The sequence below is a fragment of the Salmo salar genome, unplaced genomic scaffold (assembly GCF_905237065.1).
Source record: "Salmo salar unplaced genomic scaffold, Ssal_v3.1, whole genome shotgun sequence".
In the NCBI taxonomy this organism is placed as follows: Eukaryota; Metazoa; Chordata; class Actinopteri; order Salmoniformes; family Salmonidae; genus Salmo; species Salmo salar.
The window spans coordinates 27,501-35,000 of NW_025547450.1; the positions used below are offsets into that span (position 1 = coordinate 27,501).

Sequence of the window (7,500 nt, forward strand, 5' to 3'; positions counted from 1 at the left end):
GGGGAGAGGGAGGGAGGAGGGGAGGGAGGAGGGGAGGGAGGAGGGAGGGAAAGGGAGGAGGGGAGGAAGAGCAAGGAGAGGGAGGGAGGAGGGGAGGTGGAGAGAGGGGGAGGAGGAGAGAGGAGGGAAAGGAGGAGGGGAGGGGGAGAGAGGAGGGAAAGGAGGAGGGGAGGGGGAGAGAAGATGAAAAAGCTACAACAGAGGGCTGCTGAATCAACTGTGAGCTGTTTACCTCAGTGAGGACCATGGGGGGTTGTCTGGGTTAGGAAGAGAGCTGTTTACCTCAGTGAGGACCATGGGGGTTGTCTGGGTTAGGAAGAGAGCGGTTTACCTCAGTGAGGGCCATGGGGGTTGTCTGGGTTAGGAAGAGAGCTGTTTACCTCAGTGAGGACCATGGGGGTTGTCTGGGTTAGGAAGAGAGCTGTTTACCTCAGTGAGGACCATGGGGGTTGTCTGGGTTAGGAAGAGAGCTGTTTACCTCAGTGAGGACCATGGGGGTTGTCTGGGTTAGGAAGAGAGCTGTTTACCTCAGTGAGGGCCATGGGGGTTGTCTGGGGAGGAAGAGAGCTGTTTACCTCAGTGAGGGCCATGGGGGTTGTCTGGGTTAGGAAGAGAGCTGTTTACCTCAGTGAGGGCCATGGGGGTTGTCTGGGGAGGAAGAGAGCTGTTTACCTCAGTGAGGGCCATGGGGGGTTGTCTGGGTTAGGAAGAGAGCTGTTTACCTCAGTGAGGACCATGGGGGTTGTCTGGGTTAGGAAGAGAGCTGTTTACCTCAGTGAGGACCATGGGGGGTTGTCTGGGGAGGAAGAGAGCTGTTTACCTCAGTGAGGACCATGGGGGTTGTCTGGGTTAGGAAGAGAGCTGTTTACCTCAGTGAGGACCATGGGGGTTGTCTGGGTTAGGAAGAGAGCGGTTTACCTCAGTGAGGGCCATGGGGGGTTGTCTGGGTTAGGAAGAGAGCTGTTTACCTCAGTGAGGACCATGGGGGGTTGTCTGGGTTAGGAAGAGAGCTGTTTACCTCAGTGAGGACCATGGGGGGTTGTCTGGGTTAGGAAGAGAGCTGTTTACCTCAGTGAGGACCATGGGGGTTGTCTGGGGAGGAAGAGAGCTGTTTACCTCAGTGAGGGCCATGGGGGGTTGTCTGGGTTAGGAAGAGAGCTGTTTACCTCAGTGAGGGCCATGGGGGGGTTGTCTGGGGAGGAAGAGAGCTGTTTACCTCAGTGAGGGCCATGGGGGTTGTCTGGGTTAGGAAGAGAGCTGTTTACCTCAGTGAGGACCATGGGGGTTGTCTGGGGAGGAAGAGAGCTGTTTACCTCAGTGAGGGCCATGGGGGGTTGTCTGGGGAGGAAGAGAGCTGTTTACCTCAGTGAGGGCCATGGGGGGTTGTCTGGGTTAGGAAGAGAGCTGTTTACCTCAGTGAGGGCCATGGGGGGTTGTCAGGGTTAGGAAGAGAGCTGTTTACCTCAGTGAGGGCCATGGGGGTTGTCTGGGGAGGAAGAGAGGTGTTTACCTCAGTGAGGGCCATGGGGGGTTGTCTGGGGAGGAAGAGAGCTGTTTACCTCAGTGAGGGCCATGGGGGTTGTCTGGGGAGGAAGAGAGCTGTTTACCTCAGTGAGGACCATGGGGGGTTGTCTGGGGAGGAAGAGAGCTGTTTACCTCAGTGAGGGCCATGGGGGGTTGTCTGGGGAGGAAGAGAGCTGTTTACCTCAGTGAGGGCCATGGGGGGTTGTCTGGGGAGGAAGAGAGCTGTTTACCTCAGTGAGGGCCATGGGGGTTGTCTGGGGAGGAAGAGAGCTGTTTACCTCAGTGAGGACCATGGGGGTTGTCTGGGTTAGGAAGAGAGCTGTTTACCTCAGTGAGGGCCATGGGGGGTTGTCTGGGGAGGAAGAGAGCTGTTTACCTCAGTGAGGGCCATGGGGGGTTGTCTGGGGAGGAAGAGAGCTGTTTACCTCAGTGAGGGCCATGGGGGTTGTCTGGGGAGGAAGAGAGCTGTTTACCTCAGTGAGGGCCATGGGGGGTTGTCTGGGGAGGAAGAGAGCTGTTTACCTCAGTGAGGACCATGGGGGGTTGTCTGGGTTAGGAAGAGAGCTGTTTACCTCAGTGAGGGCCATGGGGGTTGTCTGGGGAGGAAGAGAGCTGTTTACCTCAGTGAGGGCCATGGGGGTTGTCTGGGGAGGAAGAGAGCTGTTTACCTCAGTGAGGGCCATGGGGGGTTGTCTGGGGAGGAAGAGAGCTGTTTACCTCAGTGAGGGCCATGGGGGGTTGTCTGGGGAGGAAGAGAGCTGTTTACCTCAGTGAGGACCATGGGGGGTTGTCTGGGTTAGGAAGAGAGCTGTTTACCTCAGTGAGGGCCATGGGGGGTTGTCTGGGGAGGAAGAGAGCTGTTTACCTCAGTGAGGGCCATGGGGGGTTGTCTGGGGAGGAAGAGAGCTGTTTACCTCAGTGAGGGCCATGGGGGGTTGTCTGGGGAGGAAGAGAGCTGTTTACCTCAGTGAGGGCCATGGGGGGTTGTCTGGGGAGGAAGAGAGCTGTTTACCTCAGTGAGGGCCATGGGGGGTTGTCTGGGGAGGAAGAGAGCTGTTTACCTCAGTGAGGACCATGGGGGGTTGTCTGGGTTAGGAAGAGAGCTGTTTACCTCAGTGAGGGCCATGGGGGGTTGTCTGGGGAGGAAGAGAGCTGTTTACCTCAGTGAGGGCCATGGGGGTTGTCTGGGGAGGAAGAGAGCTGTTTACCTCAGTGAGGGCCATGGGGGGTTGTCTGGGGAGGAAGAGAGCTGTTTACCTCAGTGAGGGCCATGGGGGGTTGTCTGGGGAGGAAGAGAGCTGTTTACCTCAGTGAGGGCCATGGGGGGTTGTCTGGGGAGGAAGAGAGCTGTTTACCTCAGTGAGGACCATGGGGGGTTGTCTGGGGAGGAAGAGAGGTGTTTACCTCAGTGAGGGCCATGGGGGTTGTCTGGGTTAGGAAGAGAGCTGTTTACCTCAGTGAGGGCCATGGGGGGTTGTCTGGGTTAGGAAGAGAGCTGTTTACCTCAGTGAGGGCCATGGGGGTTGTCTGGGGAGGAAGAGAGCTGTTTACCTCAGTGAGGGCCATGGGGGGTTGTCTGGGGAGGAAGAGAGCTGTTTACCTCAGTGAGGGCCATGGGGGTTGTCTGGGTTAGGAAGAGAGCTGTTTACCTCAGTGAGGGCCATGGGGGGTTGTCTGGGGAGGAAGAGAGCTGTTTACCTCAGTGAGGGCCATGGGGGTTGTCTGGGTTAGGAAGAGAGCTGTTTACCTCAGTGAGGACCATGGGGGTTGTCTGGGTTAGGAAGAGAGCTGTTTACCTCAGTGAGGGCCATGGGGGTTGTCTGGGTTAGGAAGAGAGCTGTTTACCTCAGTGAGGGCCATGGGGGTTGTCTGGGGAGGAAGAGAGCGGTGAGGTCAGCCTTCATCTCGTCTTTCTTCTCAGCATCCTTCTTCACCTGAGACAGACAAGACAGGTCACACATTTTAAAGACTTTATTTGAATCCACCAATCAAATGTACAAAAACAGGATCCAAACATGTCAAAGAGGCCTAGACAGCTGCCCTGGGGAATTCCTGATTCTACCAGTAAGGGGCCTAGACAGCTGCCTTGGGGAATTCCTGATTCTACCAGGAAGGGGCCTAGACAGCTGCCCTGGGGAATTCCTGATTCTACCAGTAAGGGGCCTAGACAGCTGCCTTGGCGAATTCCTGATTCTACCAGGAAGGGGCCTAGACAGCTGCCCTGGGGAATTCCTGATTCTACCAGTAAGGGGCCTAGACAGCTGCCCTGGGGAATTCCTGATTCTACCAGGAAGGGGCCTAGGCAGCTGCCTTGGGGAATTCCTGATTCTACCAGTAAGGGGCCTAGACAGCTGCCTTGGGGAATTCCTGATTCTACCAGTAAGGGGCCTAGACAGCTGCCTTGGGGAATTCCTGATTCTACCAGTAAGGGGCCTAGACAGCTGCCCTGGGGAATTCCTGATTCTACCAGTAAGGGGCCTAGACAGCTGCCTTGGGGAATTCCTGATTCTACCAGGAAGAGGCCTAGACAGCTGCCTTGGGGAATTCCTGATTCTACCAGTAAGGGGCCTAGACAGCTGCCCTGGGGAATTCCTGATTCTACCAGGAAGGGGCCAAGACAGCTGCCCTGGGGAATTCCTGATTCTACCAGGAAGGGGCCTAGACAGCTGCCCTGGGGAATTCCTGATTCTACCAGTAAGGGGCCTAGACAGCTGCCTTGGGGAATTCCTGTTTCTACCAGGAAGGGGCCTAGACAGCTGCCCTGGGGAATTCCTGATTCTACCAGTAAGGGGCCTAGACAGCTGCCCTGGGGAATTCCTGATTCTACCAGTAAGGGGCCTAGACAGCTGCCCTGAGGAATTCCTGATTCTACCTGGAATATGTTGGAGAGGTTTCCATTAAAGAACACCCTCTGTGTTCTGTTAGACAGGTTAGAGTTAGGGATCAGGGTTAAAGGTCAGGAGTTAAGGTCCTGAGTCAATCACACGTCCAGGACAGCAGATGGCAGGGTTAGAGTTAGGGGTCAGGGTTAAAGGTCAGGAGTTAAGGCGCCATCAAGTAGCAAAGTAAAGGATCATTAGTAGAACTACACTAAGCTAGTTGATAGAGGGAGCTAGCTAGCTAGGATATACCCCTACCTTCCCCTGTAGCTAGCTAGCATACACCCCTACACGACAGGTCGTGTTACTCACCTTCCCCTGTAATCCTTGCTGCTGCTCTACACTCTCAGCTGCTCTGGTGTAGTCCACCTTCAGGACATCATCCCAGTTCTGAAACTTAGACTTGAACACCTGTAGAGAGAGACAGAGAGACAGAGAGAGGAGTCAACCTTCAGGACATCATTCCACTTGGAAAGGAGGGAGGAGTTAGAATGTCCTGTTAAGTCTTGTTAAGTATTTGTCTTGCTGTCGCCAAGTCATCAGAGCCCTCGCCAAGTCAGCAGAGCCCTCGCAAAGTCAGCAGAGCCCTCGCCAAGACATCAGAGCCCTCGCCAAGACATCAGAGCCCTCGCCAAGTCAGCAGAGCCCTCGCCAAGACATCAGAGCCCTCGCCAAGTCAGCAGAGCCCTAGGCCAAGTCAGCAGAGCCCTAGGCCAAGTCAGCAGAGCCCTCGCCAAGTCAGCAGAGCTCTTGCCAAGTCAGTAGAGCTCTTGCCAAGTCATTTATATTTATCAAAATGTAATCCATTTTAAATTCAGGATGTAACAACATAATCTGGAAAAAGTCAAGGGGCCAGCATCCCGGAGTCGCCTCTTCACTGTTGACGTTGAGACTGGTGTTTTGCGGGTACTATTTAATGAATCTGCCAGTTGAGGACTTGTATATACCACCTGTATATAGCCTCCACATTGACTCTGTACCGGTACCCCCTGTATATAGCCTCCACATTGACTCTGTACCGGTACCACCTGTATATAGCCTCCACATTGACTCTGTACCGGTACCCCCTGTATATAGCCTCCACATTGACTCTGTACCGGTACCACCTGTATATAGCCTCCACATTGACTCTGTACCGGTACCCCCTGTATATAGCCTCCACATTGACTCTGTACCGGTACCCCCTGTATATAGCCTCCACATTGACTCTGTACCGGTACCCACTGTATATAGCCTCCACATTGACTCTGTACCGGTACCCCCTGTATATAGCCTCCACATTGACTCTGTACCGGTACCCCCCTGTATATAGCCTCCACATTGACTCTGTACCGGTACCCCCTGTATATAGTCTCCACATTGACTCTGTACCGGTACCCCCTGTATATAGCCTCCACATTGACTCTGTAACGTAACACCCTGTATATAGCCTCCACATTGACTCTGTACCGGTACCCCCTGTATATAGCCTCCACATTGACTCTGTACCGGTACCCCCTGTATATAGCCTCCACATTGACTCTGTACCGGTACCCCCTGTATATAGCCTCCACATTGACTCTGTACCGGTACCCCCTGTATATAGCCTCCACATTGACTCTGTACCGGTACCCACTGTATATAGCCTCCACATTGACTCTGTACCGGTACCCCCTGTATATAGTCTCCACATTGACTCTGTACCGGTACCCCCTGTATATAGCCTCCACATTGACTCTGTACCGTAACACCCTGTATATAGCCTCCACATTGACTCTGTACCGGTACCCCCTGTATATAGCCTCCACATTGACTCTGTACCGTAACACCCTGTATATAGCCTCCACATTGACTCTGTACCGTAACACCCTGTATATAGCCTCCACATTGACTCTGTACCGGTACCCCCCTGTATATAGCCTCCACATTGACTCTGTACCGGTACCCCCTGTATATAGCCCCCACATTGACTCTGTACCGGTACCCCCTGTATATAGCCTCCACATTGACTCTGTACCGGTACCCCCTGTATATAGCCTCCACATTGACTCTGTACCGTAACACCCTGTATATAGCCTCCACATTGACTCTGTACCGGTACCCCCTGTATATAGCCTCCACATTGACTCTGTACCGTAACACCCTGTATATAGCCTCCACATTGACTCTGTACCGTAACACCCTGTATATAGCCTCCACATTGACTCTGTACCGGTACCCCCCCTGTATATAGCCTCCACATTGACTCTGTACCGGTACCCCCTGTATATAGCCCCCACATTGACTCTGTACCGGTACCCCCTGTATATAGCCTCCACATTGACTCTGTACCGGTACCCCCTGTATATAGCCTCCACATTGACTCTGTACCGGTACCCACTGTATATAGCCTCCACATTGACTCTGTACCGGTACCCCCTGTATATAGCCTCCACATTGACTCTGTACCGTAACACACTGTATATAGCCTCCACATTGACTCTGTACCGGTACCCCCTGTATATAGCCTCCACATTGACTCTGTACCGGTACCCCCCTGTATATAGCCTCCACATTGACTCTGTACCGTAACACACTGTATATAGCCTCCACATTGACTCTGTACCGGTACCCCCTGTATATAGCCTCCACATTGACTCTGTACCGGTACCCCCTGTATATAGCCTCCACATTGACTCTGTACCGTAATACCCTGTATATAGCCTCCACATTGACTCTGTACCGGTACCCCCTGTATATAGCCTGCACATTGACTCTGTACCGGTACCACCCTGTATATAGCCTCCACATTGACTCTGTACCGGTACCCCCTGTATATAGCCTCCACATTGACTCTGTACCGGTACCCCCTGTATATAGCCCCCACATTGACTCTGTACCGGTACCCCCTGTATATAGCCTCCACATTGACTCTGTACCGTAATACCCTGTATATAGTCTCCACATTGACTCTGTACCGTAATACCCTGTATATAGTCTCCACATTGACTCTGTACCGGTACCCCCTGTATATAGCCTCCACATTGACTCTGTACCGGTACCCCCTGTACATAGCCTCCACATTGACTCTGTACCGGTACCCCCTGTATATAGCCTCCACATTGACTCTGTACCGGTA

General features: G+C 53.5%; 1 pseudogene; it reads right to left on the minus strand.

Annotated features, from left to right (window-relative positions):
• The window catches only part of LOC123731862 (protein flightless-1 homolog), an 81,087-nt pseudogene that overhangs the window by 26,109 nt on the left and 47,478 nt on the right, over positions 1 to 7,500 (minus strand).